General features: G+C 41.3%; 1 pseudogene across 1 annotated transcript; it reads right to left on the bottom strand.

Moving 5' to 3' along the window:
* Positions 1–2,548: 2,548 nt before the first annotated feature.
* Positions 2,549–8,086, bottom strand: LOC145093862 (low affinity inorganic phosphate transporter 1-like; annotated as a pseudogene). The gene is made up of 2 exons (XR_013703115.1): positions 7,978–8,086; positions 2,549–4,330 (listed from the first exon to the last, which is right to left on the bottom strand). The product of XR_013703115.1 is annotated as a low affinity inorganic phosphate transporter 1-like (transcript).
* Positions 8,087–23,946: the final 15,860 nt, after the last annotated feature.

A 23,946-nucleotide genomic window follows, 5' to 3' on the forward strand; every position in this document is an offset into this window, starting at 1 on the left:
ATAATGCATATGCTGAACTTACTTGGTTGAAGAATCTTTTTCAGGAACTTGGCATTTCTATCACTAAGACACCTACATTATTTTGTGCAACACCGGTGCTACATATGTTTGTGCAAATCTAGTGTACCACTCGCGAATGAAGCATGTTGCACTTGACTACCATTTTTGTTCGGGAACAAGTTTCTGGCTGCCTTCTTCGCGTTCTTCACATCAACTCTCAAGATCAACTTGCTGACATGCTGACCAGACCACTGTCCCGGGCTCCATTCATCAAAAATCGATCCAAGATTGCAGTATCCAATGGAACCTCCATCTTGTGGGGGCATATTAAGGATACCGGGTCTATCGGTCCTATTCATTCAACATAAATCTTTATATTCGTTATTAGCACATTGTAAATATGTAGTCAAATGTATGTAAATTAGTTCCTATAAACTCTCCTATAAATGTAATGTATCTTAACTGTACAATTAGCATATATAAGGCGTCTATTATCAATCGAATATAATCAACCATTCTCAATATCAATTTATACCTTTATACTTCCATTATATCTTATAGAGATAGCCGATTCACATCTCGGTTTTAGCAGACTTTCGAAAACCAAATGGGTTCAAAAATACTATTGAGTACCGCTTACCATCTGCAAACCAATGGAAAAAGTGAAAAAACAATTCAAAAACTCGAATATATGTTGCGGGCTTGTGTGATTGATTTTGGCAGTAATTGGGATAAACATTTATCGTTGGTAGAATTTGTGTATAATAATAGTTATTATTCTAGTATCTAGATGGCTTCGTATGAAGCATTGTACGGAACACCATGTAGAACTCCAACGTGTTGAATAGAAGTCGGAGAAAAACCTTTAGTTGGGCCAAAGATTGTCGAAGAAACTGAAGCCAAAACTGAAACGATAAGAGAGCACATGAGAGTGGCGCAACTCCGAAAACAATAATATGCAAATAATAGACGGAGACCTTTAGAGTTCAATATTAGCGATATGGTAATGTTGAAAGTATTGCCTTGGAAGGGTGTAATCCGTTTTGCTAAGAGAGGGAAGTTGAGTCCACGATATATGAGACCCTTTCAAATCCTACAAAGAATTGTGAAAGTTGCTTATCGCCTAGACCTACCAAGTGAACTTTAAGGTATACACAATGTTTTTCATGTATCTTATTTGAGAAAAGCTTTATTTGACAAAACATAAGAAGTACCAATATCTGATATTGAAGTGGACAAAAAGTTAAGATATCAAGAACAACCAGAAAAATATTCTTGATCGTAAGATAAAGAAGTTGCACAACAAGAAAATTCTATTGGTAAAAGTACAATGGCGTCATCATAAAGGATCCAACGTAACATGGGAACTAGAGTTGGAATTTAAGAATTGATACCCTCATCTTTTTTGAGTGAGATCGGAGATTTCAGGGCCAAATTCTCTTGAAGGGAGGGATAACTTGTTATGCTTGTTTTTCTAAAGACTTATCTTATATTATGTATATGTGTATAGATGTATGTTTATGTGGAGTTATGGTAAGAGAATCATGTGTTTTAAGTTAAAAAAGGAGTATTAGAGAAATAGTATTATAAATATGGTTGTTTTACGTCTTAAAAATGCAAGAAAAATGCATTTTACTAGGCTCACGGCGTGACAAGCTTGGGTCATGACATGGTCGAGAACAAATATTTAAGTTATGTAAGTTGAACAGCTGAAGCAACATACTTTAACAAAAATCACGACGTGAAGGATTTTGCCACGACGTTATTATCATTATGATTTACTTATTAATTTATCACATTATGCATTTCTTATTATAAAATTTCATTTTATCAATTACTTTTTATAATCATCACACTTTGTAGTATAAATGACAAACTTTTATAGTTATATATAAACTTATCTTATAAATGACATATTTTTAAAGTTACATATAAACTTGTCATTGCAAGAGAAATTCATACGAGGGCCTTGAATTGAGAACGTTAAGTATGAGAGGTATGATTAACGTTTTAAAAACTGGTTTGAACCGACCGATTGAACCGGTTGGACCGGGAGCCAGTGGAGGGAACGGTTCAACTATCACTGGTTTTACATTGAGTTTTGAACCGGATTGAACCGGCCGGTTTTTAGAAAAAACAGGGTTAAAATAAACCGATTGAATAAAACACATGAAAAAGAACAATTTACATAATAAACTTTGGTAATTTTTTTCATATGTATTTAATTTTCTCTAAATAAAAACATATGATAAATGTCATAAAATTTTTGGATGTGTTTTTATTCATTTAAAAGTATATTTCGTTATGATATTATACTTTATTACTTTTTGATGTATATGGATTGATGTAAAACACTATAACTTATCGTTATGTGTTATTTTAATGTATTTGGATTCATCTATAACTTTTTTATGTATATTTTAATGTTTGAATTTGTAAACATTAAATTCATGATATATATATATATATATATATATATATATATATATATATATATATATATATATATATATATATATATATATATAATAAAAGTGCTCATCATTAATTTACATATAATAAAAGTGTAATCTTAATTACTCGTGAACATTAGTTACATATAAACCATCCTCTAGATCCCGTGGACTCCATAATAACTCTTCTTTTTATACGTTTAACTTAATAAAAACTATAAATATTTATAACCTAACTCTTAAGTATTTATAACCGATGGTCTAAATTGGTACGCTTCTATTTTCATGAGTCCTCTCGGATTCCATCTCCATCCCCTCTTCATCCTCACCCTCGTTTTCCCTAGACATTTCCTCCAAAGATTTCCCATTCGACTCCGGTACCAAAAACGTAAACAACATCCCAAGACAATTCACCACCCCGAGCACAATAAGGGAGTTCTTAACCCCAATCCCGGGCGGATACCCTTTATCGGTCTTCGTTTTATCTTGACTTTGAGCTGCATACAAGAACCCGAATGCCCCAATTATCGCCCCAGCCTTTCCCGACGCCGCAGATATCCCGTGGCACGTTGACCGAAGCCGGGCCGGGAATATCTCGGCCGGGACCACAAATGTGGTGGCATTCGGCCCGAAATTTGCAAAGAAAAATGTCAATGCATACATCACAACAAACCCTATTCGGTTCTCTTTTTGTGTCCAATGATGATAGGGAATCGCGAGGGCGAACATAAACACGGTCATGAAGAAGAACCCCATCAATTGGATCTTGAAACGCCCGATTCGATCAATAAATGCAACCGTGAACCAATACCCGGGGACCGTGCTACACAGCGCGATTAGCGTTTGGGCCCGTGAGATTTTAAAAACCTCTTGGATCGCGTTCATGGTTTTCGCAGCCGGGATCCACCCGATCGCGGTGAAAATGTCTTTTTGAAATAGGTTTTGGCTATAAAACGCGATATCAAGTAAGAACCATGTGGTGGTGGTTCCGAGTAAGTGGAGCCCGTGTCGTTTAGCGAACTGTTTCGAGAAAAGCCCGAAGCTATTCGGGCTTTTCTCTTGTAGTTTCTCGGGCTCTGCCTCGAGATCTACTTGCAACACTTTTGACATGTCAGCCGCCGCTTGTTTCGCGTTTTTCGCGACAAGGGCGGTGTATCGGGCGGTTTCTGGCATCTTCATCCGCCAGTAATAAGTCATCAAAGCCGGAATTGACCCGAACATTAGAATTATCCGCCATACGTAATCGGCTTGTGGTACAGTCGATCGTAAGCATCCTCGTATGCCGGCGCCGGAAAACTCGACTTGAAGGCGGCAGAGATAATACACGCCACCATCCCTCCGGTCAAAATTCCAAACCCTTGCATGGCAAACACGGCGGCAATAAACGCCCCACGAGTTTTCTTATTTGCATATTCTGACATGATAGTGGCGGAGAGTGGGTAGTCGCCACCAATCCCAAACCCTAGCCAAAACCGGAAGAAACAGAGGGTAGCCATCACCGCCGTGGGTTCGTCGCTGAAGGAGAGGCCGGAGGCTATGGAGCAGATGACCATAAGCATGAGGGTCATTCCGTAAACTTTTTTCCTGCCCATTTTGTCACCTAGCCAACCGAAAAAGAGTTGGCCGGCGAGGGTCCCACAAAAGGCAACACCGTTGACTGCGGCTGAGACGTTAGGTGGTAGGGAGCCAGGGTTTTTGTCGCCGGCGTTATGGTAGTAAATCCGGCCGAGTAATTTAGTGACGAGGGAGATGCAGAAGAGATCGTATGCGTCGGTGAAGAAACCCATGCCGGCGATTACAATGGCGGTGAAATGGTACCATTGGGTCTTGGCTACGTCAAGTGCGTTTAGCACTTTCAAGTTTTCCTTTGCCATAACCTGTAATTTTTGTCAAAACGATGGGTAAGTAATAGTGACAGTTAATATATTCTCTACTATCAATAGTTTAGTAAATACAATAAGATATTTTAATTACTTGTTACTAATTAATCGAAATTAGTTCAGGAATTGATAAATAACAAAAATTAAAAACAAAAAAATAGTTGCATCGAACCAAATATTTTATTTTTTTGAAATAATTACTCCTAAAAAATTAATATGAATTATTGTAATATTACTTGTTGATGAAATAGTGACTATATTGGAAAAGACTAATTTACAAGAATTTAAAATGCAATGAAGGTTGCATCCGGAAAAAATGTATTATATATAAAAAATAGCTTAAGTTTTTTATACTAAATCTTACATTTATGTATTATTTATCAAAATTCATATATAATAAAGACGTTAGTTTTTTCTATAATAATTTTACATTTATGTATTATTTAGACCAAACTGCGTGCTTATAACCGATAGGTGAAGTGGCCAGATCCACACCTAGAAATACCACAACCTGTGTGTGGTTTGTGTTGTCTTTTAGGAACCTGCAGTTCCTACTTCCTGCTCCTTCTCTACTCTTTTAGTTGGCCCGTGTATTTTTTTTTCCAACGAATATATATATATATATATATATATATATATATATATATATATATATATATATATATATATATATATATTACAGCCCCACCTGTCGTTTTAACATGCTAGATATATCTGGTTTGGTTTCACTTGGTAATAAATTATCCTCAACAACATTTCTTTCATTCATTATCGTTTTACCAACCCTATTTTCTTTCTTCAATTATCGTTTATTACTTCACACAAGTAAACATTACTAAACCCTAAATCTAAACCTGAAACCCTAAACCCTAAACCTAAACCTAAACCCTAAACACTAAACCCTAAACCCTATTTTGTCGATCTTGAATTTACATCTTGAAGTATTAATCGTGAATCCATTAACCGTAATCTTTATATAGTAAAACAATGTATTTTCAAGAGGTTTAGTACCTAAGCTTAGGTGAGCTGTAATGTATATTCCCTTTTCCATATATATATATATATATATATATATATATATATATATATATATATATATATATATATATATATATATATATATATATATATATATATATATATATATAATTGAGATTCTAAGAACAAGAAAACTTAAGACACAACTTTAGCAATATATATCTCATTTGTCGTTCTACTACTCCAACGTAAAGGTTCGACGGAAAAGTTATAATCATAAATGATTATACATTCCCACTGGTTCCCATTTCCACCACCACATTCCTCATCGCCAACACCACCAATTGACCTCTGTCACCTTTATCAACGCCACTTCTGCCATCGCCATCTCCTCAGCACCAACCACCATAATCATTATATGATTACTAACTCTCTGAACATATATTTTATGTATAATCATTTATGATTAATCATAAAATTATATAATCATATAAGATTATACATTTCTTCGATAAAATCATTTATGATTAGGGGTGTAAAGAAGTCAAGCCGACCCTAAGCCTGATCAAGCTCGAGCTCGACTCGTTTAATTTGAAGAAGCTCGAGCTCGATTCAAGCCTTAAAATAAAGCCCGAGCTTGGCTCGTGAACAATTTAGTGGGGTCTCGAGCCTAATAATTGAAACTCCGCTCGAGCTCGTTTAATAAACGAGCCTCATATTTAGGCTCGAGCTCGACTCGGGCTCGTTTAATTCGATCTCGAGTCAAACTTTTAACGAGTCGATCCTGAGTAGCTTGGTTCACTTACACCCTTAGATGCATCGTACAAACTTTCTAAAATATAAATTATTATGTTACAAACTTTCTAAAATATAAATTATTATGTATGACAAGAATTTGGTATAGGAATAAGCTCTTTTCGTATCATTCCGCTAGATTTAAATTATGAAGATCTTTTTCGTGATAACTTCGTAACCGGTTCAAGTCACATAATATGTGATTCTAAGTGAAAATGTGAACATTTAGAAAGAAGGTCAAAACCTAATTATATTACTTTTGAAATTTCAAAGTGTGTACTCTAAAATCATGTGATATTCAATGAAAACGATTGCCTTTATAATTCGCGTGCTGATATTATACCTTTACTAAATACTAACCACTCTTTACCATTAAATTTTCTACCCGTTCCTTTTCTATGTTAAGACGGAATTGGCAAGTAAGGAAATTTTAAATTTTCAAAGTTTGTACTCTAGTATCTTTTATGTTCGATTCTGTTAGGTATATACGTAATACGAATATTTGTTTTTTTATTAAATTGCATAAAGTTATATCAATTTAAATAAAACTTAACTGGAAGTAATTTATATTATCTATGCTATTATTATAATTACTACTATTAATTTTAATTATATTATTATTACTTATTATATAAATGGTGAATTATTACTTTAATTAATTAGCTAAACAAATACTCTTAAAAATACATTGGTATTTCAGTTTCCTATCTTCTTATAATTTTTTAATTTCTAAATTGAATATAATTATTTTAATTGTTTAATTAATTATTTATTTAAATTATTTGTTTAAATTTAAAAGAGAAATAAGAATTTCATTTTTAATAGTTAAATATTTTTCTCATTTTTCTTATAAATTCAAAAAATTTAAATTTTTAGATTTTTTTTAATCACATGGATGACACAACTAGTAGTAAAAATAAACAATATAAATGATAAATATATATATTTCTTGTTTCAACTAATGTTAGGGTGACTTAATACGTGGTCGGATTAGTTTCTTAGTACTTCTTTTTATTCATTAATGTAAAAAAAATGTATATGAAGAGTTTGGCGATGAAAAGGCTATTACAAATTACAATAGTCTTTTTAACATCCAACAAACTTCTCTTTCTTAAATAAGTTTCAATTTTCACATCATATTTAAAATATATATGAAAATGTTATTTAGATTATAATTACAAACTTTTCATGATTGATTTTAGGTTATGTTTGGTAGGTTACATGTACATTAATGTAGCTTTAAGTTGTCATGTTTTAATAATTAAAAAATACTTAGGTAAGCCTAACTTTATAAATAATTAAGATTTCAACAAGATTATTGAACTTTTACTTTTTAAGATTTTTGCAAACACATATTCATAATTAAAAAAATAAAAACTCAATTAATTTATACATTTTAACTAACTTATTACTTATTTGTATCAAATATTATTATTGTTATTGATTATTATATTACTTAATAGCTAACATTTTAATAATTCATTTTAAAATTAAGAAAATTCAAATCCATCTCTACTATATTTTCAACTTTTGAGATCCCTTTAACCCTGACCCCAACCAAATCAGCAAAGTCATAAAGTTGAGAGCTTTTCTAAATTTATAAAAAGATAGTATTTGAGAGCTTTTTTGATTTTTCTTCCATATACATACACTAAGTTATTTAAAAAAGCTCAATTTAACTTAGACAAGTGTATAATCGATTTGTTCATTTTTTTAACCTCTTCCAAACACCCTCTTGGCATGTTTAGAACTCAACCATTGATTAAAATAATCCATGAACATCAAATACTAGAAAACCCAACACCTATAAGTTTCTAAAAGTGTAAAACAAAATACAAAATCAGCAGAGAGAAGAAGTTATGAATTCTTACCTTCAACCGACAATGAAAGCTATGACACCAGAGACTTGTACCTCGTGCAAAGAAAGTAGTACTTTTGTTTCAGGCAGATTTTGATGGGGTAGTGAGAAGGAGAGTTGTGGTGTATCTGGAGTCTATGAAGATGGGCTCCCTATTTAACGACTCCAGGTGGGTCCCACCGTTTTAATTCTTTCCCGCCGTACTGGAAATGTTTTACGGCTACGATTCTTGTTCTCGATGACGTGGCATTCATCGGGAGAAGGTTTACTAGTCAATGAGGATTTCTTAATGTGCTTGGAGTGAAAAAAAAGGTCCTCTACTTTATGTTTCCGTTTTATAAAAGTAAAATCTGTCTATTACTATTATTTTTATTTTTATTCTTTTTTAACTTTTTTTATTAAATAAGTAGGAAAACGTTAGAGAATTAAAAAAGAATCGAAATTTAGATGAGGGTTAAAATTAAAAACAACGAATCAAATCTAACATTTTGTCCTACTTTTACTTGAAAATGTAATTAGAAGATTTTTTGAAGACGTGGAAGTATATTAGCAAGGAGCTGAAAATAAAATATTATCAACTAGTTGTGAAACCCGTATATTATACGGATTGATTAAAACAAAATGTTAAATAGCAACGATTAAATGAGAAGTTTATTTGAATTCGAAATTTGAAATAAATAAAAATTATGAGAAAAAAATAAATAAATTAAAATTATTGTTTAGTTATCAGACCCGTATACTAAACAGGTTAATTATAACAAAATGTTAAACACAAAGGTTTAAACTTTAAATTTATTTGAAATTGAAATTGAAATTTAAAATTTAAAATTTGAAATTAATATCATTATGATAGGTTTAATTTATGGAAACTAATTAATAATATATTAGAAATGGAAAATGAAATAAATAACAAGTGGAAAATAAATATATCTCTAAATTATGACAAAATGACATGTGGCAAATTGAATGAGAGAAGGACATGTGGCAAAATCATTCTTATTTATTAGGGTAGAAGAGTACAAATTAAACTAGGTTTTAAAGCCAAGTAATTCAATTCATTTTTGCTTTTATACATTTATTAAAAATCCATAAAAATGTAATATCAACAACATCGTCACAAATATAAGGTTTTCTAGAAATAGTTGCGAGATATAAGACACTTCTGAAACCTCCACAAAATCAAAAACATAGACATCATCACTGCATCAAATGCTTTCTATTAATCACTATTGCGTTCGTGATGAGTTCGCATTTTACTTTTTGTAGGGGTTTCGGAATTCTCATAATATTTTTTAGGGAGCACGAAGCTCAAACCTCCACCAAAAAACAATTCGAACCCACAACTTAGCCAATGAAGTTCATAAAAAAAACATGTATAATTTTCTCAACACAACTGTAGCAAGTAATAGACTTCACATCAAAGCTCTTTATTCTGATATGCCAGAAGAGGATTTTCAACTTGATTTTTTTTTAGAATGACAAATTTATCCTACTCCTAAACTACTCCTAATGTCACTTATATCTCCAATGAGACTTGAACTCTCAACCTCTAGAAGGAAGGACAACACCTGATACTGATACTGTTGGTTAGAAGCCTTTGATGTTGAACTTGATAGAAACTAATTATTCCACCTAGTTTCCAACACCCTCCTCCTACCCCCCACCCCCAACACCCTAATTATTCCACCTATAAATAAAGGGCTTCATAATCGTATTCAAAGTCAATCCTAAGTGAAAACAACCCTAAGAAATCCAACTATCCTCTCCCCTTCTCTAAAATCTCGATCAACATATGACACAATTGGGAAATTTTGGAACCAACAAGGTCTAAACCCTAACCAAGCATAAGTGAATTCACAAGATAACCTGATGCCCTAGAACATTGAAAGCCATGAAGAGCATGTGTAACATCCCAATTTTCAAGGCCAAAAATTTCATTTTAAAATTAAGTACTCCATAAAATAGTGCACCAAAACATTGTTGAGGTTACATCAAATTATAAAAACCTTGACGTCATGTCTCAAATCACAATATCAAAAGTAATGAAATTCAGAGTACATTCCCAGAAACTCCATGCGGAAATCATGTGTGTGTGTGTGATGCGCTGCTACACCGCCGGCTCCTCCCCTTGAACGAAGAGGTACCTAAAACCAAAACTAAAACTGTAAGCACAAAGCTTAGTGAGTTCCCCCATCATACTGCATACCAAATAATATCATCGGTATCTTTCAACCAGTAACTACCATCAGTATCTTTCAACCGGTAACTATCATCGGTATCTTTCAACCGGTATCCGCCATCGGTATCTTTCACCCGGTATCCGCCATCGGTATCTTTCAACCGGTAACCACCATCGGTATCTTTCAACTGGTAACTGAGGACTATTTCACCCTACCACTAGCATACAATAGCAAGATATAAACATATAGTCAGGCATATTGGGGTACTGACCTACCTATTGGTCCTAACGACCTATGCCAGGGAAAGACTATTCCCTGTCGCTACTACTAACACAACGTTCATACTACGCAAGCATATCACATGACCAAATTACATAACCAAGCCAAGATAATTATCACATAGACAATTATCTACTAAATATACTTGTTGGTGGGTTGGCATTGTGGCCTTAGACCCATCCCTACTGGAAGGTAACTCACCTCGAACGAGTAGCTGCTGATAATCTGCACGGGAAATCTCTATGTGTTGTTGCTCCGGAAATCTTCCGGCTATAATCCCCGCAAAACAGTTAATAAGAGTCTGATATCTATTCTTAGGGTAAAATGACCATTTTACCCCTAACCAAGTCCAAGTCAAAGTTAAAGTCAAAGTCAACTTCCAGTTGACCTGACTCGCCGAGTTGGGCCGCCAACTCGTCGAGTCCCTATCCCTTTAACTAACCTCATCCACGTCTCTACTCGTCGAGTTTAGCAACGACTCGACGAGTTCTCCTTCTAAAACAACCCTGAAAGAACCTTCATCCGACTCACCGAGTTGTATGAACAACTCGTCGAGTTCATCTTTATCCTATGAACAAGTCTTGTCCTCGACTCGCTGAGTTGTATGAATAACTCGTCGAGTTCATCTTCAAGAGTTGGGAGATTGCCTTGGACTCACCGAGTAGGCTCATGCACTCGCCGAGTCCTATGAACTCCAAGACTATGGCTTTTCCCAATACACTTGGGTCACTCCCTTGGACCCTCTAAAACCTTTTTAACACTCAACTGGGTCTCTTGAACCATAAAAGAAAAAGGGAGTCTAACCTCGGACTCGTCGAGTCCCAAGAACGACTCGCCGAGTCGACACAGTCCAAGTCTATTTCTTCGATTTCTGGTGTACAACTCTTGTCCAAATGATAGATCTAGGTCCTTAAACTCGATCTATCACGTAAAATAACGAACTTTACGTGCATGCATGGGACTTTGAGCCAAAAAGGCTCTAAAACAGGCTCTTAAGTTGCATGGGGGCTTCCATGGGTGCAAAAGCAGCCCTTTTCTGCCTTGTAACTCCTCCATGGACCTATATCCAAGGCCTCAACCCCCAACCATGCTTGCAATCATGGTTGATTACCAAGAATGGCTTATAAAAGCCCTAAATCTCCCCAAAAAGGGATCTAGCAAATGAACAAGCAAGGTATCGACTTTATACTTTCTGGGAACTGCAAATGATGCATAAAATTGAACTCCCTTGGTCTTCTCTTGATTCCTTTAGGCCCTTCCTTCTTCCTTGTGATCAAAACCACCAAAAATCACCACAAATGCCTTTAGATCTTCACACTCAGTTAGGGTTTGCTATGGGGGGTTTCTGGAAGAAATAGGGACGAAGGGTGGCTGGATGAGATGCTTAAATAAGGTGTAAACCCTTAGATTAGGGTTTTGTACAGTCAGCGTCTACTCGTCGAGTCTGGAAGCCGACTCGGCGAGTCTGACATTTAAATTCCGTATCAAATCTGCTTCTACTTGACGAGTTGGGCCTTTAACTCGCCGAGTCCCAATCCAAAAATGCAAAATACTTAAATAAAATACATACCAGGAACCAGGTGCTACAAATCTCTCCCACTTATTTTAGACTTCATCCTCGAAGTCTGCTACTCGTTCCTGGAAAAGCTCTGTGTAACACCCATAAAATTCGAGCCAAATTAAAACATTTTAATTCATTCAAAAATTAAGTTCATACATTTTTTTCCAAAATAGTTGATACATCAGAGTATTCCCCAGAACCATATCACATAAATCATAAAACATGAGGAGTGGTACGATCACGCCTTCGCCTTGCCACGATCTCCTAAAGTACCTGAAACAAAACACCGAACTGTAAGCCCGAAAGCTTAGTAAGTTACCCCCAAAATACCAACCACATATAACCATACTCATATCATATCACAATACAGAACAACCATCCACATCCGGTCTACTTTGTGATTGGTCCGCCCGCACCGGGCCTTCAGTCCACGTGGTCCACCCTCCGAGTCTAGCTATGTACATCGAGTCTACAGTGTGATTGGTCCGCCCGCACTGGGCCTTCAATCCACCTGGTCCACTCTCTGAGCCTCGACACATCTGGTCCGCCCTCTTGGGGCCTTCAGCCTATCCGGACCGCTCGATGGGCCTTCGGAATATCCGGTCCGCCCTGGGTATGTTGGCCTACAACACAAAGCAGGACCCGCCTCAACCCAACCCCGTTAAACAACCATGTGCACATTAAACAATTAATCACATAACAAATCCTTAACCAGACAAACAGTCTAACAGATCACATAGCACATCAACATCCTAACTAGGATTCCGACCTAACCGGTCACTAGCATAACATTACCCTATATACCGGGTACCGACCTTAACCAGGTTACTAACATAGCATTACCCTAAATACCGGGTACCGACCTTAACCAGGTCACTAACAAAGCATTACCCTAAATACCGGGATGCAGATCTAGCAAAGTAATAACATAACAAACAATACCCAGATTTCCATTCGATAAAGGGCCGTCCTTGGTGTCGTAGACCCTGTTGATATAGTGAGGATAACTCACCTGCAATTGCCGACTGCAAAGATAAGACCAAGCTGCTCCGACCACCGACACGATCTTCACCATAGAACACTACCAAAGAACCAATTCCATAAATACCCATATTACCAAAGTACCCTTGGAAGTCAAACTGGTCAACTCTTTGTCAAAGTCAAAGTCCTTAGACAAAGTCAACCTTTCTGGTTGACTTCTACTCGCCGAGTCAACCTGTCGACTGGTCGAGTTCTTATACTCAGAAATTCCCATAACACGACTCAACTCGCCGAGTCGCCCCAAGACTCTTCGAGTTCAACGATCGCGAAATTCCCTCCTGTCCAACTCACCGAGTCGCCAACCAACTCACTAATCCAAAGATTTAACCCAAAAGAGATTGGGCTCTGCGACCAGACTCGCTGAGTCCAAGAACAGAGTGGCCGAGTCCAAGGCAATCTTCATCAGACTTGCCGAGTTGTTCTTTCCAACTCGTCGAGTCCATGCACATGTTCATACAACTCGTCGAGTACACCCGTGTGACTCGCCGAGTCTCTCCAGTTCTCAATCCATACAGTGGCTTTTCGAGTCATGCAGGGGCTCCAAACCACAGATCCACCCTTCTACAGCTTAAACCTCACATAAAGTTGCAAACTTTACGTGAAACCAAGGAGATATAAGACCAAAACACACTAGGGCTTGGGTTTTAGACAAAGGGGTTTCACCAATAACTCTTAGACAGAAGCTTTATGACATTTTGTACCATCACAAGCCTAGATCTGAAGTTGCAACCTCAGATCTAAGCCTGTAACTCGAAATAGCTCTTAATCATACCAAAAATGCCCCAAATCTCAAATGATAATAGATTTAGATACAAAAGAGCCCAAGCAATGGATTATTACCTCCAACATATGCTCCAACTGAAGTAGATCCCGGATCTACACCACTCCTTTGTAGCAAGCCTTTAATTCCTCAAGCTCTTTCCACCAAATTCCTCTTCTAAGCTCCAATCTCCTCAATAATGAAGTCTCTCACGAAGATTAGGGTTTCTGGAACTCTTAGGGGGATTAGGAGGCTGGGAGATGGACATAAAGTCCTTTAAATAAGGTGCAACCCTCGGTATTAGGGTTTTCTCTCTTCAGCACCAACTCGTCGAGTCCAAGCCGCCGAATCAGCGAGTTGACCACTTAAACCCGTGACAAATACTGCTCCGACTCGGCGAGTAAGCATGCTTGCTCGTCGAGTCTCTTTCCTTAATTTACAGTTTAAGTCTTTCAATAGTACCTCTGGAATTTAGGGTGGTACAACTCTCCCCCACTTAAATTAGGCTTCGTCCTCGAAGCCTACTGCAGTATACGTTTCAGAACAAAGCCCTTGCACTGCAGACCCCGATTTCTCAATCAACTCATGCTCTTACAAACCCTACTTCGACATCTCTCTTAAAAGGGCTTATTCTCACGTGGCATCCTTGCCACTACTCCAAGCCGACCATTGGCCTTTCAACTCAATAGCACTACATATTAACCACGTATCACCCGATAATACCATCCCTTCAAATCAAGAACACACCTTCGCGCCCTGCGAACGCTAGATACCACAACGCCCACTGAGCTCTTCCAAGACACTAATCCATCTTCCTTCACCCAAAATTGGCGATAACCCTGATAACATGCAACCTGGAACGAATCCTGTTCCGCCCTCTGGTTCTATCCCTTACACGCTGACATGATACTTCATCCCTCAGCTCCCATAACCCATCAACCAAACATTTCGCGTAACCACTCATACCAGGCCCAATCAACCTTGGGCTGGAATACCAAACACACCAGGTCCAATCAATCATAGGTTCCGGTCATCCTCATGATGGAATACCTTCACATACATAACTCAAGCCTACAACCATACTCAGAACTAAGGACCTTGTCCTTGTGTCACTCTCGAACCCTTCGGTTCGACACCATGGAGTGCAACCCACTCATGCCTCCTTATCACGATCTCTAGGTCCTTGACCTCCGACTGTAATATCCTTATACAGTCCCCAACACCGGTCCAGACTACTCCCGAGTCTGTTAACCTGCTGTTTCACCTTTCTCTGTCCCCATCTCCAATCTGGAACCACCATCCTCCTCCTCTTCCAAGGAGACTGAAAACATGCCTGCGCATCAACCAACATTGCCACAACCTCAACGGACATCTAACCCATATGTGCTTCCATATATCTGGTACAATCCCAGTGCTTACTACCAATAACTGAAGCACTTTCGATCATCCATTTACTCTGCTGCCTTCCTTTCATAGGACCCACACTCCTTCCGGAGCTACATATCTCTCCTTTCCAGGAAGTCTACTCAATAACCCTTACCGCACCTATAAGTGCCACTGAGCTAAACTCCGCTCTACACTATCCATGTAGAGCAACTGCTATTCTCGAACTCCCATATACTCCGAATCCGATCACATAACTAACTAGGCCCACGCATGGCCTCCAGCCAACTCCATCATCATGATCAATACTTGGGGCTAGACCATATCGATTACTATTTCATGGGGACATATACACTCATTCTCCTCATACCGATCCGCTAACACATACAGAGTCTTCAACATAACTGGACCGCCTTTCCAGGCTTTCAGCCTATCTGGACCACTCTCAGAACCTTCAGCATGTCTGGACCGCCCTCCTGGGCGTTCAGCCTGTCTGGACCGTTCCTCGAGGATTCGGCTTGACTGGTACGCCTCCCGGCCTTCAGCCTATCCTAACCGCTCAAAACCGATGTACGTCGCCCTGAACCATTCTTCCCAAGAATCTCTCTCATGCAGTCTGTTCTAGCCCTCTAGGGGTTTCCGACTCCCACTTCCGATCCCAGAATCCTTTCCGTGGCCTAAACCCAGGCCTTAGATTGACTGACTACATTACCTGAAACCCTGGTCTGTTCCCAACCCCACTTGTCTACCACTTGCTCCAATCATGCCACACTCTCAGCTAACAACACTGATAATCTAGGGAGCTAACCAACCTTGGATACTTGCTGTTGCGTCGGAGAATTTCCAATTCTACCCACATAGTGTACCAACTACTAACTTCTGCTGACAAACTGGCATCAATCGATCGACCTTACTTGAATAGGTTTCCCCCTCTTCTCTCGGGACTAAATCCCTCTGGAGTGAGCAACCTCCACATGTCACTCTCCCGACATCGAACATCCCGAACTCCAAGGAAATTCGAATCTCAACTGAACACTTCTCGCAACGCAGTTGCTATTCCAAGCAATGAGATCATATACCTTATCTTCCGATCACCTATCCTCTTGGATGCTAACCGAATACAACCCATAACTACTAAGATCCTCAATCATACCATGAATCATGCGAAAAAGGAGAACATATTTACAATACCACATAATCAACAAGATAACAAGATATCAAAAAGGAAACATACCCGCATCTGCATCCGGCTCTGCCCAGACCTCTTCTGCTGTAAGCTGGAAAGCGCGTCCCTGAGCCCTCGGAGGCTCTGCTCCACCCTAACCTCCTCCCGTAATCCTCAAAGTGGCCGGTATTGGAGCCTGCACCGGTCTTGCAGCAAGCTGTGAACAGTTGACCCTCAAGTGTCAAACCTGATGACAATGATAACAGATCCTTATATCCTGAGTCGGGACTGACTGACGACAATCCCTCCCATAATGCCCCTCTTTCCCACACTTAAGACACGCACCATCGGACCAACAAACTCCGACATGACCCTTCCCACACTTCTCACAAGTGCGGTTGCTCTGACCTCCAACCCTAGAGTCAACGGTTTTGGACCGTTTTGGCACCGGCTGCGACTGCACCAGGGCCTGCCTCTACTCTCGTAACTGCCACTCCATCTCTAACTCCCACCGCCTGGCGGCTCCTGCAACTCTAACAAAATATCACACCTCTGCGTGGACACAAACTACCTCATGTCCCTCTTGAGCATACTCAGATATCGGGACATCTGAGCCTGCTCCGAGGCAAACTCTGGGCAAAACATTGCCCTCTCAGTGAACATCCTGGTGATCTCCATCACCGACTCTGAATCCTGCTTCAGCTCCAAGAACTCCTGAGCCAATTGTAATGTCCCAAAATTCAAGACTAAAAAATTTCTTTTAATAAAACATTACTTAAGCAAAATGATCAATCCAAAACATAATCAGAGTAAAACATTCCCAGGTTGTCTAGTCTCTGGTGTGTGCCATGCGATCACCCCAAGCTCTTCCCTCCACTACCGGAAGTACCTGAAACCATAACTAAAAACCGTAAGCACGAAGCTTAGTGAGTTCCCCACCCTACCACATACCATGCATAACCACATACTGCACATACTGGGCCACGCCCGCTATCCTGGGCCTCGCCCCTACCCCGGGCCTTGCCCGCTACAACGGCCCCGCCGTTGCAGGCCCCGCCTGGCTTCGAGCCCCGCTCGGATACAGATCTGTTTCACTTTGGCCTCACCTGTCACAGGGCCTCGCTCACTAACATATAATAACACACAAACATATCACATCACATCACATAAGCTAAACACATACTAACGGATCTTGTCCTAAGGCCTCGCCTGTCTCTAGGCCCCGCCCTTGTCCTGCTACTGATGAGTCATGGAATCCCGTCCATACTCCTGCTGATAGTGAAGTACGGGCCCAGCCCACCCTCACTCCTTCCTTATCTTGGGCCTTGTCCCTAATCTGTTGCTAATGAGATGTGGAACACCATCCACGCTCTGCTATTGGTGAGTTACGGGACCTCGCCCACACTCACCTCCCTACCAGGCACATACAAGTATCACACAGACAACAAGTATAGACTATCACATAAACCATTCCTTGGGCACCCGCCCGCTATCATTGGACCTCGTCCTGAATATCATACTAGCATACTATGCCTAAAGCTAACCCCCGGGTCTTCTTCTCATACTACATTGGTCGGCATTGTGGCCGTAGACCCATTCACACAAAAGGGAAACTCACCTGCACTGGCTGAACTTGCTGATGATCCCACTAGCTACTGCCCAACAACTCTCTGAACTCCTGCTCCACTAGCTCCCCGAGCTACCAATATCAATGCAACACTGAGTCTAACTGACCCCCGAAAGACAACCAAGTCAACTATGGTCAAAGTCAAGGTCCTGGTCAAGGTCAACCTTCCAGGTCAACCCTACTCATCGAGTCACCCTACTGACTCGCCGATTTCATATGTTCAGAGTCCTTCCATTCGCGACTCGACTCGCTGAGTCAGTCCATGACTCGCCGAGTCTACCGATTCCCGAGTCCTGACCTGTCCAACTCACCGAGTTCCACTCGACTCATCGATTCGAGTCTCAACTCGAAGGGTTTGGGGTTTCGTGACTTGACTCGCCGAGTCCAAGAACAGACTCGCTAAGTCCAAGACAACCTTCAATAGACTCGCCGAGTTGTTTTTCCAACTCGTCGAGTTCCTGCCCAACTTCATCCGACTCGACGAGTTTTTCATCCCACTCGTCGAGTTCCTCCTAATCTTCATGCTACTCGCCGAGCCCACTCAAAGGACTCGCCGAGTCCATTCAGATCCTCATACATTCAGAGGACTTTTGAGTCATGCATGGACTTTAAACTGTAGATCTACCCTTCCCAAGCCTATTCCTCACGTAAAGTTGCAAACTTTACGTGTAGAGAAGGAGATCTAGGCCAAATACACCATAAACTAGGGTTTAAGGCAAAGAGGCTCCATAATCAACTCAAGGGCAGATACTTTATACTTCACAAGGCCAAAATATGTTTAGATCCGAAGTAGCAACTTCAGATCTAGCTTCTAACTCAAATGGATACTAATCATGGCTAAAAAGCCCCAAAACTCACACATAGATCTAGGTGTAAAGCAGTCCAAGAACTAGTTTATTACCTCCAAATGTTCAGAAATATCTTCCCAATCCCAGATCTATAGCCCCTTCTTGCACCTCCAAGATCCTTCTTCCTTCTCCAAGCTTTAATGCACTCTTTAAGGCAATAATTGGCTCAACAATGGATATAGCGGCTAGGGTTTGGTGTTCTGGGTTAGAGAGGCAGTAAAGGAACCCTAGGGAAGAGAATGAGGCGCTTAAATAGGTCCAAGTCCCGAATTTAGGGTTTTCCTCGTACAGACCAGACTCGCTGAGTCGGTCACTTACTCTTCGACCCGGATCCCGCTCGGACTCGCCGAGTTCCTCCTTGGACTCGCCGAGTCGTCCCTTAAAATTAGGGCTTCCTTTCCTTTCTTGGCCTTTCTGACTTCGGGTGTTCAACTCTTCCCCACTTAAACTAAACTTCGTCCTCGAAGTTTGCTATGGCCCTCCACCTGCGATCTGCCTCCAATACCCCACCAATTATTCCAACACCAGCTGCCTACCTTCGCTGGTCTTCCGCCCGGTCATTCTGACTAACATAATCCTTGCGGCTAATAACCTCAGGTCAACCCTGACCCTGAACATTCTGGAAACTCAACTTGCCCAACCGACAATCCTTCTGTTACTCTCCGAGTACTACACTGAACTCAGAGGGGTTCACCCCTTCTTTCCTTGCGCGATTTCCTTGCCTTCCCAAGGCAATGCTCCATAACCAACTATTTCCTCCATTACGGTGAAGATCCTATCTTCACCAAATCCATTACTCCCGCTACCTCCTATACGGGTCATTATCGCCAGTATCCACTGGGCATTTCTTTCTACTATAATTTGGTGTCGAGCACCCCACGATCAACTCACTAAATTCCACCATAGACTGCTTACCCGCACTGCTACTGATTGAGAATTTCTGCAATTCCTTAACTGCCTTCCCGGATGAACGGAGATCACCCTGGTCCTTACCAATCTATCAGTATCTGGATTACCGGCTCCCACCGATCGCTGGTCCCAACACAACTACTTGTCGCTCCGAGCGACTTTCGAAGAAACTTCGACCACCTATAGCTACTCAATCTATTATGCCATTCATGCACTACAATCCTGGGATCCCCGATCCCCTATCTTGCCACTAAGGTCCTTATCAGGTCCCACCTGTGCTGCTAAAACTCACGGGCCTCGCCCACGGGTCCCACCCACCTCTATCCTTCTAGTCCCACTTGTCTGACCTCTCTCGCTCGAGCCTCACCCATGGATCTCACCCAACTATATCCTGGAGCGGCCTCTCTGAAGGTCTCACCTCTCTAGGGCTATACCGACAAACTCCCTATCATTCTCATCCACTACCCATTCCTGATCCCTATCTGATCACTAGGAGATAAGGGCCTCGCCCCAACTCCTCTAACGAAGCTACCATGGAATGCTACGGCTTACCCGCAGTCTTACATCACCTTTCATCACTGACTGCTAATGAATGCTACGGCTGCCCCGTAGTCTTACAACACTTTCCACCACCGACTGCTAGTGAATGCTACGGCTGCCCCGTAGTCTTACAACACTTTCCACCACGTACTACCCATTACCATCACACGCACTAGCTGATAAGGAGTTTCTCAAACTCCCAACCCTGAACTCCTCAATCCATCAAACGCTGAACTACTCCTTTTCCTCCTCGGAGGTCGCGCACTCATTCTGGGTCTGCGTGCTCCTACCTTTGCACACTCGGAGGATTCCCACCACTTCGATCCTGCTTACCCCTAGCTGCTCAATACTCAAAAGGAAATCCCAATCCTTGCTACCATTCCATAATCAATCTGCTGAGGAAACCAAGCTTACCATAGCTAGAGATCTAACCAATCCATCTCTAAAACTACACCACTCCGAACTAGCAAGACGTACCAAGTCCCTCCCAAGCATGCTACAGTTACTGCATCCAATGCAACCTTCTCCAATAGGGCACATCCCCCTAACTACCATTCAAATATCCAAGGTATGCAGATGGCATATAACATAATCACAAGCAAGCCACACCATAATACTATACTCATACCAAAATTGATGCAGAAGCATAACAATATAATCATGCACAAATAAAAGAACAGAAAACAGAAATCGCATACCTGCAACGTCCGGCGCTGCTCGCGTCTCCAAGGTAGCCATCTGAAAAGCCCTGCCTCCTACCGCAGGCGCCTCTGCACGGCCCTGACGGCCGTCTATGATCCTCAAAGTTGTAGGGGCAGGTGCCATCACCCGTCTTGCTGAAAACAAACTGGGGCACTGGGCCTTCTTGTGGCCCCGCTGATTGTAGTGAAAACATATCGAGTCTGATCCCTGTGTGGTGGCAACAATACAATCCCTGCTGAAATGACCAGTCCGAACACACTTGAAGCAGCCAGACTCACCACCGCTACCACTCCTGCACACGCCCCCGTGCGCCATGACACACTTCCCGCACTGGCTGCGGTCCTGATAATCCCTCGATCTCGAATCCGATCCCTTGGGCCTTTTGCCCAAACCCGCGACTACCTGAACCTCATTCAGCTTCCTCTTCATGATCTGCTCCAAATCAATTTCCCTCTCTCTGGCCTGAGAGATCATATCTTCCAGCGTCTTACAACTGGATCTGCTCACGAACTCCCTGATGTCGTCCCTCAACATCTCATGGTATTGGGCCTTCTTCATCTCCTCATCCGCGACATACTGAGGTACAAGAAGAGCCCTCTCACTGAACTTGGCGGTGATCTCTGCCACAGTCTCAGTGGTCTGCGTCAAATCCTGAAACTCCCGTGCCAACTTCTGCACCTCAATAATTGGTGAAAACTCCGCCCTGAACCTGGCCGAGAAATCGCTCCAAGTCATCGCGTCCAACGCGGCATCATCCCCCAAAGCATGACCAATCTCCTCCCACCAATCTCTCGCTCTGTCCTACAGAGGACAGGAGGCGAGTCTGACCTTGTCCCCCTCGGGACACCGGCTCGTACGAAATGCGTTGGCAACATCAGCCAACCATCTGCTGCTAGCGATGGGGTCCCTAGCCCCATGACAATCTGGCGCTCCGCAAGCTCTAAAATCTCGGAATGTCAGGGTACGCGCTCTTATCAAAGCCATCATCTCCATACGGAAGGCTCCCAGCCTCTCATCCAAGATCTCCAATATACCCTCCTTGACCGTGCCAAAGATCACAGGAGTCTGGTCTAGAATACTGCGCATAACCTCAGCTGATATCAACTCCCTCATCCGCTCCTCGAGCTGCTCGGCTCCCGGGCCCGAGCCTGATCCCTCTCCGGTGCCTGATCCGCCCGCTGGTCTCTCTCGCAACCTCACCATGCTGAAAATATAATACATCCTCTATCAGAATACTTATCACTGCTGTGAGACCAAACACACACCCTACCAGGTTCCCGGTCTTGTCTCGACCTTTCCCGAATCGAGTACGGATCCTCTGCTTTCAGTAGTACGAGCCCATACTACCTTCCACATCTATCCGTACTTTCATCAAGAATTGCTTGGAATCCACCAGGTCCCTTATCCACTACTACTGCTCCCAGCACTACCTCGTCCTAGGCTTACCCTAGGGAAACCTCTGACTCAACTCAAACCAGTCCTCAGCTGCTGAAGGTCTTTTGGTGATGCCAATTAGCCATTACCTGGATACCATCACATGTGACGAGGATTAGATAATCCTTCGAGTAAAAGACTCATCCTTACAACGGTGACTTAGACAAGAGCTACGAAATAGGGCCAAATCCAACACTCTGAGATTATTCAACCCTGATTACATGTGACGTGACGTATCCACCTAATAGCTAACTCCCATCACTCGGAATCCCATATCGCACAAAGCAAGCAGCATCCAGACAAGAGGAAAATCTAACCACAATATACTCAAGCAATCATATCCACATAGCAAGAATCTAAACTAGCATGCAACACAAACTCATAAACTCAGGCATAACCTAAACAGGCTATCCTACTACTGTCTAATCAACACCATCATGCAGCTCAAAGCACATATAATAGGCACATAAGGCATCCTCCCTAGATCCTTAGTCCTAATCTAGCATGTTGTTCTACTAACTGATACTCATAACATAAACTTGTATCGGTATTTTGGGGTACTTACTTGAGCTCGGCTGATTGCATGCACCACACCCTTTTTCTCTTTTCAAAGTTATTTCCTTCCTGAATTATTTTTGCTTTTCTAAAACTGTTTTCTTTCTCAAAACTCTCTTTTTACAAAACTGTCTTTTCATTTTTAAAACTATTATACCAATTCCTCAGTTTGAGTTCAGACACACCTGAGAGCATGTCCGAATCCCTCAAACCAAGGATCTGATACCAACTTGTAATGTCCCAAAATTCAAGACTAAAAAATTTCTTTTAATAAAACATTACTTAAGCAAAATCATTAATCCAAAACATAATCAGAGTAAAACATTCCCAGGCTGTCTAGTCTATGGTGTGTGCCATGCGATCACCCCGAGCTCTTCCCTCCGCTACCGGAAGTACCTGCAACCAAAACTGAAAACCATAAGCACGAAGCTTAGTGAGTTCCCAACCCTACCATATACCATGCATAACCACATACTGCACATACTGGGCTACACCCGCTATCCTGGGCCTCGCCCCTACCCCGAGCCTCACCCGCTATGACGGCCCCGCCGTTCCAGGCCATGCCTGGCTTCGAGCCCCGCTTGGATACAGATCTGTTTCACTTAGGCCTTGCCTGTCACAGGGCCTCGCCCACTAACATATAATAGAACATAAACATATCACATCACATCACATAAGCTAAACACATACTAACAGATCTTGTCCTAAGGCCTCGCCTGTCTCTAGGCCCCGCCCTTGTCCTGCTACTGATGAGTCATGGAAGCCCGTCCAGACTCCTGTTGATAGTGAGGTACGGGCCCAACCTACCCTCACTCCTTCCTTATCTTGGGCCTCGCCCCTGATCTGTTGCTAATGAGATGTGTAACACCATCCACGCTTTGCTATTGGTGAGTTACGGGACCTCGCCCACACTCACCTCCCTACCAGGCACATACAAGTATCACACAGACAACAAGTATAGACTATCACATAAACCATTCCTTGGGCACCCGCCCGCT

This window comes from Lactuca serriola, chromosome 3, assembly GCF_051521515.1.
Source record: "Lactuca serriola cultivar US96UC23 chromosome 3, Lser_US96UC23_V15, whole genome shotgun sequence".
In the NCBI taxonomy this organism is placed as follows: Eukaryota; Viridiplantae; Streptophyta; class Magnoliopsida; order Asterales; family Asteraceae; genus Lactuca; species Lactuca serriola.